Source organism: Rutidosis leptorrhynchoides, chromosome 11 (genome assembly GCF_046630445.1).
Source record: "Rutidosis leptorrhynchoides isolate AG116_Rl617_1_P2 chromosome 11, CSIRO_AGI_Rlap_v1, whole genome shotgun sequence".
In the NCBI taxonomy this organism is placed as follows: domain Eukaryota; kingdom Viridiplantae; phylum Streptophyta; class Magnoliopsida; order Asterales; family Asteraceae; genus Rutidosis; species Rutidosis leptorrhynchoides.
The window spans coordinates 189,504,442-189,525,883 of NC_092343.1; the positions used below are offsets into that span (position 1 = coordinate 189,504,442).

Here is a 21,442-nt window from a genome sequence, read left to right on the forward strand (position 1 = left end):
CGTTATGGAGCAAATGGGTGCGTTTCGAGAAGAAATGGATAGGAAGTATTCCGAATCCCGAACTAGTGGTGAAATGGAGCGTTGTCTTAAGAGCTTCATGAGGACTAAACCTCCGATGTATGATGGGGAACCAGATCCTTTGATAAGCACAACTTGGATCTCGGATGTTGAAGGGTGTTTTCGCACTATTGAATGTCCTCCCGAGAAGAGGACACGACTCGCTACTAGTTTGTTGCGGGGTAGGGCGAAAGATTGGTTAGATGGTAAGATTGATCTTGTCGGTGGTGAACCGTTTATGGCATTATCGTGGGACGAATTTAAGGAGGAATTCTTCGAGGAGTTCCGGACTTCAGCCGATTTGTCGGAATTGCGAAGTGAGTTGCAAAATTTGCAACAGAGTTCTATGGATTTGAATACTCTCAAGAAGACCTTTATGGCAAAGGCTCGTTTTTGTCCGGAGTATTTAGGGAATGATCGTTTGTTGATGGAGGATTTCTATCGGACTTTGAATGATGACTTGAAGAATAAGATTAGCCGGGGTTACGCGAAATCGTTTGCGGAATTATTCACCGTGGCTAGAGGTTTCGAGTCGTATTCGCGATCGAAGATGAGTGAACCTTTAAATGAGAGAAGGGTTGTTTCGTATGGTGCTCCAAGTAAGAGGACTAAGGGTCCGAGTGTGAGTACGGGTGGTACACGAACGAGTATATCAGATTCTAGTACGTCTAGATGTTACAATTGTGGCGTGAGGGGTCACAAGTTGTGGGAATGTTCGGTGCCAAAGGGTGAAGGCACGGTGTGTTTCATTTGCCAAGAGGAAGGACATCGTAAGTCGGAATGTCCCAAGTTAGCAGGGACGGGTGCGGCAAGGAGACGTTAAGGTACGTTTTGTTTTAATAAATATGTCCTTTGATTATTTATTATGTGCTGTTTGAATTCGGGTTTATTAAATGCATTGTGTCTTGCATATTATTGTTATGGGTGACGTTCCTAATGGAAGTACCCTATGTTGATGTTTTGATTAATGGGCAAAGGGCGTAAGAAGCATTCCTTAGTGTTGAGAAATGTTTCTACCAAGCCTTGGGAATGGGCTTTAGTGTACGGATGAAAGAGCGTGTTCGCTCTCGTGTTGAAGTTGATGAACCGTGAGATTCGTCGGGTGGATGAAACCCTTGAGATCGAGTGTTTGATCTCGATGTATGTTGGTAAAGGAGTCTACGTGACGCGACATTAGGTGTCTCTTTTATACCTACAAGCGTGGTGTTCGACTCCGATTGTGTTGCGGTTACATTGTACTTGGGGTACCGAAGTGAAACCCTTAGGTACATGAGTGACTAGGTGGAAGTTGACAAGCTATCGCAACTGGATGATTGCGGGATTAAAGTTTGTGTAATTTGTGGTACACTTTTTGTTCGAAGTGTTTTAAGGATTAGTTGAAATCCTTCGTGTGATCAAGGTTGGAGCAAGATGTGGTGAAGGGTCGTGTGAACCCAATTGTTTGTAAAGTCTACCTTTGGTAGCATTGTACGGTTGTACGAGTTGTGGATATGGAACGTAGTTCCAAGTGGGGGAGTTACACTCCCGCACGAGGAGGCCTTAGGGTGAGAATTCGGATAATGCTTATGGTAGATCCGAAACTTGTGTTGGGACCTAGATTTGGTCGATTTGTGGTAGAGTACAATTTAGGTTAAATTGTACTTATGGTTTTGGATGTAAATTATCACCGAGGTGATAATGTGGTAATCTCGTTGAGAGATAATGTGTTTGACGAGCAAGGTGAAATCCCTCAGTTAAGGGATGTGCGTGGTGGATTCTCTTTTAGAGAATTATTGTTTTGTGCCTATGTTCGATATAGGTGGTTCTTGCTCGATTGTATGTATGGTTAGTGGTATCCGTTAGGGTTCACTATAGTGTAGCAGTGCGCGATGTTACACTACTCATTGTTCGAGGCCAAAAGAGCGTTGATTGGTGAAGCATGACCGTTGACGTAGTCCGCTGACTTCATCATGGGAGTAGTGTTATATCGGTATGGTATAACGTTATCGGGAAATTCGAGTACCGATGGGGAATGGGATAACCATTCATGTGTTGAGATTTGGGAAGTGGATCACGTGTGGATGCGGATTCACAAATGACTCGTGTGGATGCGATCATTATATTGTGGAAGTGAGTCTCGTGTAGTTTGGATTCACAAATGACTCGTGTGGATGCGGTCATTATATTGTGGAAGTGAGTCTCGTGTAGTTCGGATTCACAAATGACTCGTGTGGTTGCGGTCATTGTATTGAGGAGTGAGTCTCGTGTAGTTCGGATTCACAAATGACTCGTGTGGTTGCGGTCATTGTATTGGGATAATGACTCTCGTGTAGTTCGGATTCACTAGGGCGCTTGTAGTTCGGCCAATCCCGATTGTTGTGCGGTGGAGGTGGTGAGTCGTGTGTGGTTGCGGATTCACTATGGCGCGTGTAGTTTTCGGCCAGCCTTCATGTTGTGTGATCTATCATTTGTTTTATACACCAATGGTGGGGTCGTGAGGACCGTGTTGTGTGATCTATTGGTTGTTTTATACACCAATGGTGGGGTCGTAAGGACCATGTTGTGTTGTGAGCTATTGGTTGTTTTATACACCAATGGTGGGGTGGTAAGGACCATGTTGCGTTGTGAACTATTAGTTGTTTATACACCAATGGTGGGGTCGCGAGGACCAAGTTGTGTGGTTAGTGATGCGATAGCCGTGTTTCGCTCACATGTTGTTACGGGTGTGACAATAGTCGATTTTGTACACCTTGGGATTAGCGTTGCCATAGTCATTTTGGGCGTTATCGGTTTCGCCGTTGCTTATGATGTTATGATAGTGGCGTATTGTTTGTATTGTGCACTACAAGGGATGTTTAGTGGTAAGTGAAATCCGTAAGGATTCGTGTGGTTCGATCTTCAACGTTCGGATTGTTGATGTTAGGTTGAGACTTGGTAGCTTTTAGCATTGTCCTTGGTAAAGGTACGCTAAGGAATTGATATCTCGGTACGAGATTGGTTGAGTTTTTCCCGATGTGGGGAATTTAGCAGGCTTTAGTGCTCGGATTGTGGTTTTGATAAATCGCGGGTGACGATTTTAGTTGTTAAAGGTGATTCATTGGGAAGAATTGCCTAGGAAAGTCGGTTTGGAGCGTATGTTTGGGGACCATAAAGTGTGGGTCCGGTTGGTTAAGCGATGAGGATCACGGGGACGTGATCGATTTTAAGTGGGGGAGAGTTGTAAGACCCTGGATTCTGTTTCGGCCCAGACGCGCGCCGCGCACCTGGCCGCGCGCCGCGCAAAACACGCTGGCAGACCCACTTCTTTATTTTAAGTTTTTTAAAAAGAGGTATGTTGGTCTTTTCACTTGGTGGCCGGTTTTAAGCCACAAATGGGCAAGGTTGAGCTCATTCAACCTTATCCTCACCCAACTTATCCTCTCATCTTCAACCTCAAGTTCTAGAGAGAGAAGAGTGAGAAAGCTTGAGAAAAGGAAGAAGAAGCTTGAATCGATCAAAAGCTCGAGTATTAAAGTTGTTCTACTCGTCAACGGCATCATTTTGGCGGTATTGGTAAGTTCAAACTCCAAATTTCATTTGCTAGATTTGATATTCAAGTTAGGGTTTGAGCTTGATTTGTTGTGAAACCCTCTTAGATGATGAAATGGGTTTATGGTGACTAGTTATTCTTGTCACTTGGTAGGTTTTGGGTTGGTTGACGATTTGGCCTTGATTAGGCTTTGATCTTGAGTTTAATCACTAGGTTTAGTGACTATGGAGGTGTTGGAACACTTTTGAGCGTGTTTGGTTGACTAATTTTGAAATGGGTCAAAATTAGGGTTTTGGTGTCAAAATGGGTGAGACACGTGTTTAACACTTGTGTTCGAGTTCAATCGGTGTATTATGACCATTTTCACTCGTGTTAGTGATTATTGGTTAGTTTGGACGCGTTTTGTGCTTGGAAGTGCAATTGGGTCGAAATTGCACTAAGTGTCAATTGGGTTGGTTTGTAAGTCCACCCTAATTGTGTTGTTGTATTTGTGATGATGGAATAGGTACATTCCATTGGCGAGTTGCGGATTATTCGGTGGCATTCATCAAGGTATTAAGGTGAGTGTTAATATCCTATGTGCATATGTATGTGTAGAATGGGCGCGGGTCGGGTGAAGTGATTCTCGGCTATAGAGCTCACTTCACATATAGGTGGTTTTGATGGACTTATGTATGGGTCCAATTAGCACGGTTGTGCATTTTGGTTGACCACTTTTGGCAAGGTACACGTTTTGTGTGTACATTATCACACATGGTTGTGATGTGGATGATATAACCCCAATGGCGAAGGGTTTTGATGTTGAGAAGTGAGTCGCGTGTGGATGCGGATTCACGATGACGCGTGTAGTTTCGGTCATCTTATTGAATTGTGAAAGTGAATCTCGTGTAGTTTGGATTCACGATGACGCGTGTAGTTCGGTCATCTCATTGAGGTAGTGATCTCGTGTGGTTGCGGATTCACTAAGGCTCGTGTAGTTTGGCCAACCTCGATGTTGTTATGTTAGTGAAGATAGTAGTCTCGTTTGGATGCGGATTTACTAAGGCTCGTGTAGTTCGGCCAATCTTCATTGTGGTATTTGGCTTTCGGTATTGGGTTAAGGTGTTAACCTTGGTTGTTTATATATATTGTTATATATATATATATATATATATATATATATATATATATATATATATATATATATATATATATATATATATATATATATATATTAATGTATTGTTGTGATGTAGCTAACCCTCCGGGTGTAGATTATGGTTGTTGTTCACATCGTCGTTGGTGAACTTACCTCATTATTGACATTGTTAGCTTGTTGCTTAGTGATCGTACGGTATGCTTAGATTGGCTTGCCTTATAGTTGGATGCTCCGGTATGCGTTATTTGATTATTATTGTGGCGTGTCCATTTTATTCATATATATGTAGGTAGTATATTCTCACTCACTAAGCGTTAGCTTACCCTCTCGTTGTTTACATTTTTATAGATTGCATGGAGACGGTGGCTCGGGTGAGCGTGGGAACTAGTGGACTTGCGTAGTTTGCTTTAGAAGACTTGCTTTTGGATTAGATTAGGATTGGGTAGCGTATCCCCAATCCCATGCTCGGTCTTTGTTTGTGTTAAACTAAAACGGGTCGAAATTGTCATGTTTATGTAATTATGGGTCGTTGGAGCCCCAAGAGTCGTATTACGCTTTTGTCAATTTAAAAACCCGGATGTTGAATGTTTAAAAAGTGTTGGTTGGGTTTGGGTTAACGAAACTTGGTTTGGATGAAAAATGGCTTGTTTAGTGTTAAAATGGGCTGACCAGTTTTCCCAGCAGGAGTGCGCGCCACGCACGGCCTTGCGCGCCGCGCGATTGGCCACATGCTGATGGTCTGTCCCTGTTGTTGATTTCTGATCTGATTTTGTGCCTGAATGCGCGCCGCGTAGGTCTGTGCGCGCCGTGCGGATCCCTTGGCCAGAAGACTGTTTTACCTTTTTAAAAAAAAGTTGTGTTTTCGGGTTATTCGTTGTCGGGTTGTTACATAATTACTTTTTGGTGAGCTGGCTCCGATATTTCATGACCAAATCATATTGGTCCGGAGGAATGCTGGGAGAAACTTCTTGAGATAAAAGCCTTAAACCATCAAACTTCGTACGCATTTGTGCTTCTTTTCGTAACTCCTCCATAGTTTGCCTTTTAGCTATGGACGAATCAATAACGCGAGCTCGAGCCTCGTCTGAAGAAATTCGAGAAGCCGCATCCGAAGAACCAGAACTTTTAGCACTTTTTTAACTATCACTACCTCGAGGACGACGGATTGGATCTCCTCGGAAGAAAGGCTCCAAGTTTGGTACATTCGTGGTCGGTGTCGGTGTTGGGCCGGGATCTTCAAGATTAATTGAGTCAGGTTGGGCGCGTTTGTTGTTGAAGCCTTCGTAAGTTAAAAATCAAGGACATTCTTTTATACTATTCCAAGCATCTTCGTATGCGAATGTCCTAGTCGTTTGAAGTTTGAAATCTTTTTTCGCGTGTTTCATAAGATCTGCGTCATTCTCTCCACTTTTCCAATGTTGTTTTAGCTTTTCATGAATTCCAATGAAGATCTTGATGTCTTTACACATCTTACTCCATTTTCCCGTTAATTGATCTTGTCGACGAGGCACGGTAACCAAACTGTTGAACTCCTCTCAGACGGTGGACCAAAATGTCTCGGTAGTTTGCGAGTTCCCGATAATGTTGTTTTCAGAAGCTCGCGCCCAACACTCAGCTAAAATTCGACTTTTTTCATCGGACCAAACAACCTTTGCCCGTTTTCCTTTTCTACGTGACTCGGGTGTTTGTGTTTCTTCAACTACTTCGGTATCAAATTGCGTTTCTTGAACCGCATTAATTTCGGGTTGTGAACCTTCTGACGAAGGGTTAACTTGCGAATTGCGATTGATACATGTTTTGGTTGGGGTTTCCGAAATGTTGTGGCAGTCAGTATCTACCAAAACCGCCTTGTGGATGACCAAAACCACCTTGTGGATGTCCAATACCGAAATTTTGAGGACCTCCGAAACCAAAATTGTGAGGACCTCCGTAACCGAAATTTTGAGGACCTCCGGAACTTCCTTGTGGATGAGTGAAATGTTGTTGGGGGATAGAAGATGTTGCGGGTCTCGGAACGGTAATATTGTTTCGTTCGATATCGTGTAAAAGTGAACTCCACATATCCCGATCGACACCCGATCAATGTTGTTCGAGAGTTTGTTTTTGTTTTTGTTTGGAAGTTTTTTTGATGAAGACATTTTGATGAAGATAATGTTTTGGTGTTTGAAGTGTTTGAATTGTTGTGGATGTAGTATGTTTTGAAGTGTTTGTATGTATGTATATATAGAAGTGTTTGTAAGTTTGAAATAAAAAAGAAAAAAATAAAAGTAACCGTTGGGGTTTCAAACAGCTAGAAAACATGGATATAAATGTTTTTATTTATTAAATCGGGCCCCACCTCGTCTTCTAAAATGTTAATACACCGCATAATCAACCATGGCCACCACAACCGCGCCCCAACCACGGTTGCTAGCATCGGTGTCTTCAGCGGTGGGGGCTAAGGCGCCCCAACCACACCCCCGATGTGAGTGGTCTTATAGAAGTGAACTGTTAATTTGGGACAAACCAAAATAAAATACTGGACTATCAAGAAATTGAGGGATTAATAATTAATAATAATAATAATGATGATGATAACAATAAAAAAAATAGTAATAGTAATTCAAATAATAATAATAATAATAATAATAATAATAATAATAATAATAATAATAATAATAATAATAATAATACGGAGTAATAGTAATATTGTAATGTAATTAATAATTAATAATTAATAAATTAATAAATCCTATAAATTGAAAGTGCAAATAACCTTAATGATGATTTATTTACCTTGGTGAAAATGACATCAGTTTGACTTTAGGGCTATGATTAACATAGTGATAAGTGATCACATAAATCATTTTTAATCTGTAATACAAACAATTTTCTTGTTTCTGATCATGATTTACGTTAATGGAGCTCAATTTCTTCCAGATTCATCTTCAGTTGAGGTAATTCATTTCCAATTTTTAGGGCTATGATCAATATCTAGATTCTTCTTTGTTTAGGTTAAAAATAATCAAGTTTTTTTATGTCTGTGCAGTACATATAACCTGTAATAATAATAGTAATAGTATTGCTATCAGGTATTTTACGCAATTTGATTTTGTAGTTTTGATGTAGCAGCTTTGACTATGATATTTGATTATATGAAAAATGATTCCTCATAGATAGAATCAGCTTACATGGATTTTTGATTTTAAGATTAGCCTTCATTTAGAAAAAAAAGGTCGAATTCATGTTAGAAATAGGATTAATTGAACCAGGTTCACTTACGATGACTCTAGTTGCAAAGCGGGTAGTCATCCTGGGAGTCAGCTCGCAAAACGAGTTGGATATACCAAAAAAAGAACTTTCAATGTATAGAACTTACAAAGAAAATCTCTACATGTGTGGCCAAAAACATACTATATACAGTTTTAATAAAAATTTTATACATACATTAGTAAGAGGTGTAAAGTTTAATCCAATACCAAACTATACACCCTTAAAATAATCTGGAGTTGGGTATGGTCTTTTATGTAGCTAATTAAGCGTTGTAAAATGTAACGAAGAGGTGCACAACTTGTGGTGAAGATAGTAGCTCGTTCAATTCTATATCAAAAAAAGGTTCTTATATACTGATGAACCCAAGGTCAACCGCAATAGAGTCCAGTGGACGTAATTCAATTGATTCTACTAACGAGGTACCACGTTCTCTCAATTCCTTTAACTCTGAGGTAATCTACGATTATGGGTGCAAATTGGGTTTAAAGTGGCAGAAGAAGCCTTCTGTTCACTAATAAGGCTATCCTTCTTTCGCATTAATTCTTGTATCTATGAAGATAATTTCTTATAATATAAGAGGTTTTGGTGCCGGGAAAGATAGCAAATTCGGGCCTACAAAAAAGATAATCTCAAGTGAGAAACCACTATTCGTGGCTATCCAGGAAACAAAGCTACATACTGTAGATAGTTTGTGGATACAATCGTTATGGGGTAATAGCGATTGTGAATTTATACAACGCGAAATGGTTGGGAAATCAGGAGGTCAACTCCTAATCTGGGATTCTAATTATTTTGAGGAAGTAGATACGATTAGGTTTGATTGTGTGCTAGGCATTCGGGGTGTGTGGAAAAGTAATGGGTGTAACGTAAATGTAGTCAACGTGTATGGACCTCACGATGATTCCAGAAAGCAAAAACTATGGGATTCACTCTCTAGATTGCTAGAAGGCAACGACGATAATTGGGTTTTTTGTGGTGATTTTAATGAAGTTAGGGATCAATCTGAACGTTTTAATAGTGATTTTATAGAATTCAGAGCTAGGAGGTTCAATGACTTCATCCTTTCGAGTAACCTAGTTGATATTACAATAGGTGGTAGACTTTTTACTAGGGTAAGCGATGACGAATCTAAGTTTAGTAAAATTGATAGATTTCTTGTGTCGGTTAATTTTCATCATACGTGGGAGAACCTTTCTGTAGTTGCTCTTGAAAGGCTAACTTCAGACCATTGCCCTATTGTTTTAAAGGATGAAGCAAAGAATTTTGGCCTGAAACCTTTCAAGATATTTGACGTGTGGTTGGAGGAAGAGGGGGTCGATAACATAATTAACTCTGCGTGGATTGAGTCTGTTAATGGGGGTACTCGTAAAGATTGCGCCTTCATGAATAAGTTGAAGAATGTCAAAACGGCTCTAAGGTCTTGGAGCAAATCGAAATTCGGGCAACTTGATTCAGAAATTGAACAATTCAAATCAAAAGCTCTAGAATTAGAAATCAAAGCAGAAACTACCGTTCTTGATCAATCTGAGTTGGCGTTATGGAAAGATTTCAGAAAATCGTGGTTAGAAAAGGAAAATATAAAATCGAAAATGTTAAAACAAAAGGCAAGATTGAGATGGAACATTGAGGGAGACAAGAACACGAGATTTTTTCATACTATCATTCGTAACAAATACAACTCGTGCAATATTCGGGGGCTTAACATTAATGGTACCTGGAACGAGAACCCTCAATAATCAGAAGCGTACGAGTACTACAAACACATATTTGAAGAAACTGACGACATGAGACCATCCCTAGAGGACCTGACCTACCCTTCGATCACTGCTGATGAATCAGATTCCCTTGAATGCCCTTTCTCAGAATCTGAAATACATGATGCTATTAATGAATGCGGGAGCACAAAAGCTCCTGGGCCTGATGGGTTTAATATGCGTTTTTTCAAAAAGTTTTGGGACACCATTAAAATTGAGCTCATTGATGCGATCACTTGGTTTTGGAACAGTGGTGAGATCTCGAGGGGATGTAACGCATCCTTTGTAACACTTATCCCAAAAAACCGAATCCCTCGGGTCTCAATGAGTATAGACCAATCAGCCTTATCGGTAGCTACTACTAGATTATCGCTAAAATTCTCTCCAATCATCTCAGAAAAGTTTTACCCTCTGTCATTGGTATAGAACAAAGTGCTTTTCTTAAAGGAAGATTCATATTAGATGGGGCATTGGTAGCAAATGAAGCTATTGATTTCATAAAGTCGTCTCGCAAAAGTGGTCTTATTTTCAAGGTTGACTTTGAAAAGGCTTTCGATAGCCTTAATTGGTGTTTTCTTTTGGAAGTGATGAAATCTATGGGATTCGGTAATAAATGGCGGATGTGGATCTCTTCTTGTCTCAAATCAGCCTCTATCTCAATATTGGTCAACGGATCTCCAACAAATGAATTCAAATTAGGTAGAGGTGTAAGGCAAGGAGATCCGCTCTCTCCATTCCTTTTTGTTCTTGTGGCCGAAGGTCTGAATATTTTAACAAAGGTAGCTTTGGAAAAGGGCTTGTTTAAAGGTATCAAGGTTGGTAATGAAAAAGTGTTGGTTTCGCACCTCCAATATGCGGACGATACAATATTCTTCGGTGAATGGAGTCGAACGAATGCTCTAAATTTACGGAACCTTCTAAAGTGCTTCGAACTCACATCGGGATTAAAAGTCAATTTTCAAAAAAGTTGTCTTTTTGGTATTGGTGTTGTTGATTCGGAGCTAGACACCATTGCTAATCACATGGGCTGTCGGGTCAGTAAACTACCATTCACATATCTTGGGTTACCTATCGGGCTAAAAATGAACAAGTTGAAAGATTGGGATCCGGTTATCGAGAAATTTAACAAGCGGCTTTCGGGCTGGAAAATGAGATCGTTGTCTTTTGGTGGACGATTAGTTCTTATCGAATCGGTCCTATCTAGTCTTCCGTTGTACTATTTTTCGCTCTTCCGCGCTCCACCGTGTGTTATTAAAAAATTAGAGAATGTGAGAAGATCCTTCTTCTGGGGGGGCTCGGGTTTGGGATCAAAAAAAATCTCATGGGTTAAATGGGAAAACGCTATTAACACTTTCGGGAATGGGGGGTTAAACATCGGGTCTTTAAGAAGCAAAAATTTAGCTTTACTCGGAAAGTCGTGGTGGCGGTTTAAAATCGAAACTAACACTCTTTGGGTAAAGGTAATTCGTAGTATCTATGGTACTTGTGGTGGTTTGTTGTTGGAGAGTTCTTCTAACTCCCCGACAACAATCGTTTGGCATAAAATTGTTTCATCAGGTACAATTATTGAAGATTATGGAGTTCCTTTCAAAAGCTCCTTCGTGAAATCTATTGGAGATGGCGGTTCAGTTCCCTTTTAGCACGAGCATTGGATCAGATCTGACAAGTTATGTATTCTCTATCCAAGGTTGTATGTGATGACCCGGAAATTTTCGATCAAATTTAAACTTTAATCTTTATATGTTTCCGACACGATAAGCAAAGCTTGTAATGTTGAATCTCAAATGTTCTGAAATGTTTTCATTTATGCAATTACCCTTTGACTATGCTCGACGATTCACGAACAATTGTTTGTAAAATAAAAAAAATACATACATATATATATATATATATATATATATATATATATATATATATATATATATATATATATATATGAATGTAAATACATATAATAATTTGAAATTCATAAAATATAAATTAAAGATTAAAACTAGATATGTAAACTAAGATACAAATTAATCTAGTGTAACATAAAAATGAATATATATATATATACAAATATATGTATATATATATATATATATATATATATATATATATATATATATATATATATATATATATATATATATATATATATATATATATATATATGAATATGATTTTCATATATAACTGATGATTATATGTATATTGTAATACATAAAATATTAAATGCATGCTATTATATGATATATATTAATATATAATTAACAATATGTAATATTAATATATTAAATGTAACTACAAATTAAAAATATAGTATTATAATAATATTAGTATTACTTTCATTATTACTATTAATATTAATATCAACATCAGTATTAATAATATTAATGTTACTATTACTGTTATAAATTTAATTAAAAAGTTATGATTATTAAAATTGAGATATTAAACAGAAAAATTATTATAAGAATGATTAAAGATAAAATGTTAAATAATGTTATGATTATTTATTATTATTATTACTAAAAATATCATTAGTAATAATATTATCATATTGTTAATTATCATTTACTAATCCCTTTATCAATAATATTATTATTAGTAATATTATTAATAGTATTAATATATCTTTAATTGTTAAAATTCCAAAATTTAGAATTTAACCTAAATATATAAACACAGTTATATATATACAGATATATATATATATATATATATATATATATATATATATATATATATATATATATATATATATATATATATATATATATATATATATATCAATATATACGAAAAAAGACAGATATATATATGAAACCAGTATTTTTAATTATTATTATTTATTTGTTATTATTATTTAGAATTAGGATATATATTATCTGATTATATGAAACAGAAAATCGTACACGTTTGTTTTAGGGATCGAGCAACTGTGTAAAAATCGTACTCCTGTCTCTAATTGATTCCATTACAAAAACTGATTAGCAATACAATCCAAAATCTGTTTGAAGTCCCTTTCCACTTTATTTTTTTTATTTGCTTCAGTACATCCTGATGAAGACTTGTCGACCACCAATTCAATGTAAATAAGATCAAATTCAGTGTAATGTAATACCAATAACCCTCACATTATTATTTACCAATAGCAAAAACCCTTTACGACTTGTAATTAATTTAATGGAAACAGAAATATTGAAGAACACCTAGTGTTCCCTGTTCGTGACCAATACCTGCAATCCCTTGATTTCGATTTAAATTTTAAAATCCTCAAATGCAGCTATGTTTGAAATCTTTCGTTTGAAGTATCTGTAAAGTTTCAAAACTCAATTTTTAATATCAAGCTTGAATTTTCGAGTCAAAGTTCTTGAGTAAAAAGTCAAACGAGTATGCTTTAATCAAATTGAAGTCTTAGAGGTAGTGTCTGTTGAAATTGATGATTCATAAAGTTTTTAGGAATCATTTAAAACACATTTCATTTTGTAGTCATCATCTAAAAAGGTCCGAAATTCAAAAATCGAATTTGGAGTCTCTATGTTCATTGCGAGGACTGTACAGCTTTTTTTTTTAATTTTTTTGTTGATTTAATTCAGCTAGAGGGTCGTTTTTGTTTAATTTATAAATCCTAAAATCTGTATAAGTATTAATTGTTAGAGGGATTTAATCCCTGGATCGATTAAGTTATGAAGAGAAGAAAGAAGAAGATGAAATAATAGAAAACGGGTTATATTTATTTGGGTAGTAATTATAATCAGAAAATAGGCATTAGCCTGAACGGTTAAGGAATGATGTGGGTATGCGAGAGGTCAGGGGTTCGAGCCCGGGCATGGGCTGTTTTCAATTTTTTTTGGGACTTCATCCTTTGAGAGGTAGTCTTCATTTGTTTATTTATTTTTACAATTATTATTATTACTTATTAATGTTAATTATTATTATTATTAATATGATTATTATTGTTATTAATATTAGTACTAAAATTGTTAGTGTCATTAACATTATAAATATAGGAAGTAATTATCAATTATTATTATTACTAGGTATTAGTAATATCATGATTTTTATTATTAGTATTATTATTATTATTATTATTATTATTATTATTATTATTATTATTATTATTATTATTATTATTATTATTATTATTATTATTATTATTATTATTATTATTATTATTATTATTATTATTATTATTATTATTATTATTATTATGAAGATTGTTATTTGTATTAATATCATTATTATGGTTTCGATTAGTATTATTATGAACCTAACAAAATTCATTATCATATTGATTAATATTAAAACTAGTATCATTATAAATATTAGAATTATTATTATAAACATAAGTATTATTAGTAATATCATGAGTAGTAATAAAATGGTTAAAATTATTTTTAATATTAAGTATTAAGTATTGTTATCAAAATGATTATTTCCTTCATTACTAAATTTTTCATTATATTAAAAACTACTATAATTATCACTATTAAAAGATTTTGTATTAAAACTATCCTTAACAGAAAAGATTAATATTTTATAGTTACTATTATATCATTACGTCTATCACTAAGATTATTAACATTATTATTTTTTTAGTAATATTAAGTGTTATCATTTTTTATCATTACAAATATTAATTTAGTATTACTACAATTATTAGTTTCAACAAACAAATGATATATATATAAATATATTTAACAAACATAACTTAACTATATTAATCACTTTATATACATATACAAAATAAATATATATATATATAACATATAATTTAAGGTATAAAATAAAGTATATGTTTTTAAATAAAATCTAGTATAAATCTTATATAACTACGAAATATATATAAATAATATATATAAATAAATAAAATTATGAGATTTCTATTATATGTTTTAATAGAAATACAATTGATATAAGTTCGTGAATCCGAGGCCAACCCTGCATTGTTCAATACAGTCACATGTATTTTTACTACAAAATACATTAGGTGAGTTTCATTACTACCTTTTTAAATGCTTTTGCAATATATAAATTTTTGGAACTGAGAATATATGCGCTGCTTTTATAAATATTTTACGAAATAGACACAAGTACTTAAAACTATATTCTATGGCTGGATTATTAAACCGAATATGCCCCTTTTTAGTCTGGTAATCTAAGAATTAGGGAACAGACACCCTAATTGACGTGAACTTTAAAGATAGATCTCTCGGGCCCAACAAGCCCCATCCAAAGTACCGGATGCTTTAGTACTTCGAAATTTATATCATGTTCTAAGGAGGATCCCGAAATGATGGGGATATTCTTATATGCATATTGTAAATGTCGGTTACCAGGTGTTCAATCCATATGAATGATTATTTTTTCTCTATGTATGGGATATATATTTATGAGAAATGAAAATCTTGTGGTCTATTATGTAAGACCCTAATCTTCATTGTACAGCAGAGTAAATAGGGTACATGAAGTGTGGGTGACCTTGTATATTAAAACAGAGGTCAGAGGGCGAACTGAGCAGGGTGCGCTCAACGCACACTTAGGGGTGCGTCTGGCGCACTCCTCACTGTAGCCGGGTTCTGTTGTTTTTTTCCAGATATTTTGATGGGCATTTTGGTAATTTCACTTGTGGACATGTTAGAGGCCAGTAGGTCAGATCTTGGGGTATCATTCACTCCATTTTCAACAACCTTATCTTCTTCACTTTAATTTTGGAGAGAGAGTGTGATTTCTTGAGTGAGAAAGCTTAAATCCAAGAGGAAGAAGTTGTTCTCGGGCCAAAGTGCGGGTATTAAAGTTGTTCATCTATTCACTAGCTACGTTGGGGTTGTAGTGGTAAGCTCTAATCTTGATTTCCCTACTTTGATTTTGTGTAGGGTTAGGGTTTGGGTAAATGAAGAACATAAAACCCATAATTGTTGATTTCGGGTGTTCTTGGGTAAGATGGAGTCATGAAGACTCAATGGTAACTAACTTAGGGTTTCAAAGTGTTAATTGATGTTATGAGTCCTAATTGGTTAACTAATTACTAGCACACCTAGCTAATTGGTAAATGGGTGTTAGTTGGGTTAGTGGATGACCCGAAATGGGTGTGTTGACTTTAAATGAGTCAAAGAGGTTAATGATTTACATAGTTTGAGATTATGGGTATGAATTACCCTAATTGTGTTATAGTTAGTGTTGATAGACCTTAATCACTAGCTTTTAGGTGATTGACGATGGTCTTGACCCTTAAGGGGCGGTTTTGGTGAAAATGGGGCATTTAATGCATTTAAGTCATTAAATGCGCTTGAGTGAATTGTTGGTGTTTAGCCCAACAAGTTTGTTTGTTGATTGAGTACTTATTGTATTAGGTACTCGGCTTTGAAGCATTCGGAAGTATAAAATCATCACCAAATCGTTGAGGTGAGTGGAATAATTATATATGTATGTATATGATTTATTTGCTTGTGGGGTATGGGTTAAAGTTCGATGTTGACGATACCATATCCTAGAGTATATTGTTGGTACGTTTTGATGAGGGTTTAAGTTCGATGTTAACGATACCTCATGTATGGATTTAAAGTTCGATGTTGACGAAGCCATACCGCTATTGTAGTGAAATTCGATGAGGGTTTTAAGTTCGATGTTGACGATACCTCATATGTGGGTTTAAGTTCGATGTTGACGATACCACATTTATTGGGACGAATGGGAATTAAGTTCGATGTTGACGATACCATTCGTTGAGCTAGCCTTGGGATTCGAATACTAATGGATGTTGTGAACATCAATGCTTATGTTTTATGTTGTAACGTATTGTGTTGTTGTACTATATGATATTGTTATACTAGCTTATGTTACCGAGGATTTAGCGTTATACATTATGAAGGTATGCTAATTATGTTGCTAGTATGTATGCGGATATGTTGTAAGTGTTTGCAAGTAAGTAAGTTATATATGTATATGTATAATTATTGCATTCACTAAGCTTTGCTTACCATCTCGTTGTTTATCTTTTTATAGGCTCGGGCGTTGATAAGGGTAAGGGCGTACGGTTGGATTAGAGATTTTCCGCTTGTTGTTTGATAGGGGACGCTTTTGGATGTGATAGCTTTTGGAGTTTGACCGAGATGTGGGTAGTTGATAATGCTAAAAATGAACATATATTTCATAGCATTATTCCTCAAGAAAGACAAGCTTTTAGTTGCAATTGTCCTATTTACAAGTGATATTCGTTTAAATAATAAAAGGTGAAGACAAAAGACAGATTCGACGAATTGAAGACGCAAACGACCAAAAAGCTCAAAAGTACAAAATACAATCAAAGAGGTTCCAATTATTGATAAGAAACGTCTCAAAATTACAAGAGTACAAGATTCAAAACGCAAAGTATAAGATATTAAATTGTATGCAAGGACGTTTGAAAATCCGGAACCGGGACCAGAGTCAACTCTCAATGCTCGACGCAACGGACTAAAAATTACAAGTCAACTATGCACATAAATATAATATAATATTTAAATAATTACTAAAATTATTTATATATTATATTTATTTATATAATCCGTCGACAAGCTAGGAGCCAAGGCTTGGTGAGCTGTAAAAACAAACTCCGCGACTCGCGGAGTTTGAAGAAGGAAAGGGCCGCGTCGCGGAGATTCCCTGGACTCAAATCCCTATAAAACCCAACGAATTCTGATCATTTTTAATATCATAAATCAATCTCTCTCTATATATGTATACGTAATATTTATATTTATATTTTATGTTTTAATTTTAATTTTAATTTTAAATCCTAATAATAAGAGTATGTTAGCGAATGTTGTAAGGGTGTAAGTCGAAATTATGTCCGTGTAACGCTACGCTATTTTTAATCATTGTAAGTTATGTTCAACCTTTTTAATTTAATGTCTCATAGCTAAGTTATTATTATGCTTATTTAAAACGAAGTAATCATGATGTTGGGCTAATTACTAAAATTGGGTAATTGGGCTTTGTACCATAATTGGGGTTTGAACAAAAGAACGACACTTGTGGAAATTAGACTATGGGCTATTAATGGGCTTTATATTTGTTTAACTAAATGATAGTTTGTTAATTTTAATATAAAGATTTACAATTGGACGTCCCTATAAATAACCATATACACTCAATCGGACACGATGGGCGGGATATTTATATGTACGAATAATCGTTCATTTAACCGGACACGGGAATGGATTAATAGCTACTAGAATTATTAAAACAGGGGTGAAATTATGTACAAGGACACTTGGCATAATTGTTAACAAAGTATTAAAACCTTGGGTTACACGCAGTCGATAACCTGGTGTAATTATTAAACAAAGTATTAAAATCTTGTTACAGTTAAGTCCCCAATTAGTTGGAATATTTAACTTCGGGTATAAGGATAATTTGACGAGGATACTCGCACTTTATATTTATGACTGATGGACTGTTATGGACAAAAATCAGACGGACATATTAAATAATCCAGGACAAAGGACAATTAACCCATGGGCATAAAACTAAAATCAACACGTCAAACATCATGATTACGGAAGTTTAAATAAGCATAATTATTTTATTTCATATTTAATTTCCTTTATTTTATATTTAATTGCACTTCTAATTATCGCACTTTTATTTATTGTTATTGTATTTAATTGCACTTTTAATTATCGTACTTTTTAATTATCGCAATTTTATTTTATCGCACTTTTATTTATCGCAATTTCATTATTGTTATTTACTTTACGCTTTAAATTAAGTTATATTTATTTTTATTATTTTACATCAGGTTTTAACTGCGACTAAAGTTTTTAAAATCGACAAACCGGTCATTAAACGGTAAAAACTCCCTTTTATAATAATAATATTACTTTTATATATATTTGTATTTTTATAAATTAAAACTAATATAGCGTTAAGTTTGATTAAAAGATTCCCTGTGGAACGAACCGGACTTACTAAAAACTACACTACTGTACGATTAGGTACACCGCCTATAAGTATTGTAGCAAGGTTTAAGTATATCCATTCTATAAATAAATAAATATCTTGTGTAAAATTGTATCGTATTTAATAAATATTTCCTTATAATATTTAATAGTATTTCGTTGTAAAAATAAAGCTATTTTATATACACCTCACATAACATCAAGTATTTTTGGCGCCGCTGCCGGGGAACATCTAGCTTAAAAGCCGGAAGCGCAACGCTAATATAAAAAAAAAATTTATTTTTAGTTTACTAATATAAAAAAATACGCTTTTGTAAAAATACGTTTTAAATATTCAAAAATATAAAAAGAAAAAGAAAAATATAAATATTTTTAAGAGTTTGTTAAATATTTAAGTTTTATAAAGTTTCTTTATTTTTATTTTATAAAAAATATAAGTTTTATTTAAATATTTTGTGTTTATTTAAAATATAAAAAAATTTTGAAAAACCGAAAAAAAATATAAATATATATAAATCTATTTTTTTTAGATTGTTATAAAGTATTTTATTTCTATCTTAGTTTTTAAAGATAAGTTTTATTTAAATTATATAAATATTTTAATTAAATTAAAAACAGAAAAATAAAAAAAAAATATATATATATAAAAATATAAATAAAAAACAGAAACCGAACGATTTTAGCCTGGTACACGTTTGAAAATACAAACCTTGCGACTTGCGGGGGTTTTTAACTGGAAACACCGCGACTCGCGGAGCCGTCTGACACGGGTTACACAGAACCCTAATCCTGCATTTATTACGGGTTTTTATTATTATTATTATTTAAATTAAACCCTAATTAGGGTATTTTTATTATATAATTTAGTTTTTATTTTTATTTTGTATTTTTAGTTAAATTAGTGTAATTAGTTTATAAAATTAATAGTTTTATAAAATAAATAATATAAAAATAATATTTTTATAAAAATTGTACTTTTTACAACTTTTAGTATATTTTTATATTTTGTCCTTTTTATTTGTTTTAGCATAATATTTGTATTTTTCGCTCATTTTTAGTTTTAAAACATAGTTTTTGCCATAGTTATTTTTATTTCTAGATTTTTAAGCTTTGCCGTAAAACCCCTTAAGTGCTTTTTCTTTAGACTAAGATTTAGGTGCTTTAGAATTTTGCGACGCTTTTTTAAGTTTTAGTTCCTTTTTAAGATATTGCCATTTGGGATATAGTTTTACTTGTAAGCTTTAATATTTTTATAAGCAACTTTTAATTTTTAGTTTTTAGTGCCTTTTTAAGTTTTAACGCGCTACTTTCTTATTTTTATTTTTCGACGCCTTTTACCTATGTATCAATTATCACTCCAATTAGTAATCTTAATTTGCGATTATAATTTTAAGTTAGTGATAGTAATAAGGTTGGGTTAGTCGAGTGTTTTTAAGTTCTATAAGTCATTTTTTTTTTATTATTTCTTATTTTTCGACGCCTTTTATTTTTCAACCCTTTTCTTTTTCGACGCGCTCTTTTTCTTTCTTATTTCTCGCAATTCTAGTTTTAGGACATAGATTTTTATTCTACTTCTTATCTAAATTTCTTAAAATTACGAAAATTTATTTTAAGTGGTTAAATTGATAGACATCAAAATTTTCTGGTTCGTAGTAATAGTTGGATTTGTACGTGGACCGGGTTATTGGAGCCAAACAGTACTCAATTATATTGAGACCAAACGAATCCTGCCCCTCTGCTGCATCTTTTGGCTATTCGAAACGTGGGCAAAATCAGAAAAGTCTATTAATTGGATAACTTATATAATTTTTCTTTCCTTTTAAAAACTAATAGGATATTCAGTGAATGCACCGAGCAAGAAGTTCACCACCATTTGTAAGTTCACCACCTGTAACTAGATCAAGACATTTAGCAAATATTACCGCCGTTAATTTTTCTTTAGAATCGTCATCCAGTCGACCAAGTACTCCAATTCAAATTTCCGATAATCCATTTTTTGAACCCGACCTCACAATTGAGAATCCGGAAAATATTCAGGGATGATTCGTAGAACCTGAACCATTAATTTTTCCTCCAGAACCACCAATCATTCAAACAGAGATTGTTGAGGAACGAACCATTAAATCAGAATCCTCTAGTGATTCCGATTCAACAAATTCAATTATGGAGAATCTGGAACCTTTAAGCATGGAAGACCGAATGAGAGCTAAACGCACTGGCCAAGGTCACGCAATTACGCATCCAGACATTAATGCGCCAAATTATGAAATCAAAGGACAAATTCTACATATGGTGACTAATCAATGCCAATTTAGTGGTGCGCCGAAGGAAGATCCAAACGAACATCTTCGTACCTTTAATAGGATCTGCACACTATTTAAAATAAGAGAAGTGGAGGATGAACAGATATATCTCATGTTATTTCTCTGGACTTTAAAGGGAGAAGCCAAAGATTGGTTGGAATCGTTACCTGAAGGGGCGATTGATACATGGGATGTTTTAGTTGAAAATTTTCTTAAAAAATTCTTTCTGGCATCTAAAGCCGTAAGACTTCAAGGATAAATTGTTACGTTCACACAGAAACCGAATGAAACTTTATATGAGGCGTGGACAAGATTTGAAAAGTTATTAAGAGGATGTCCGCAACATGGTTTAGACACCTGTCAAATAGTACAAATATTCTTCCAAAGATGCGACATCACTACAAGGAAAGACATCGATATAGCAGCTGGTGGTTCTATTATGAAGAAAACCGAAACTGATGCTTACAAAATTATTGATAACACTGCTTCCCACTCACATG

General features: G+C 34.4%; 1 non-coding gene and 1 pseudogene across 1 annotated transcript; one reads left to right on the plus strand and one right to left on the minus strand.

Moving 5' to 3' along the window:
• Nucleotides 1-7,521: 7,521 nt before the first annotated feature.
• Nucleotides 7,522-21,442, plus strand: part of LOC139877703 (protein N-terminal asparagine amidohydrolase-like) — a 147,213-nt pseudogene continuing 133,292 nt past the window's right edge.
• Nucleotides 21,187-21,293, minus strand: LOC139879291 (small nucleolar RNA R71). The gene has a single exon (XR_011770139.1). It is a non-coding gene; the product is annotated as a small nucleolar RNA R71 (small nucleolar RNA).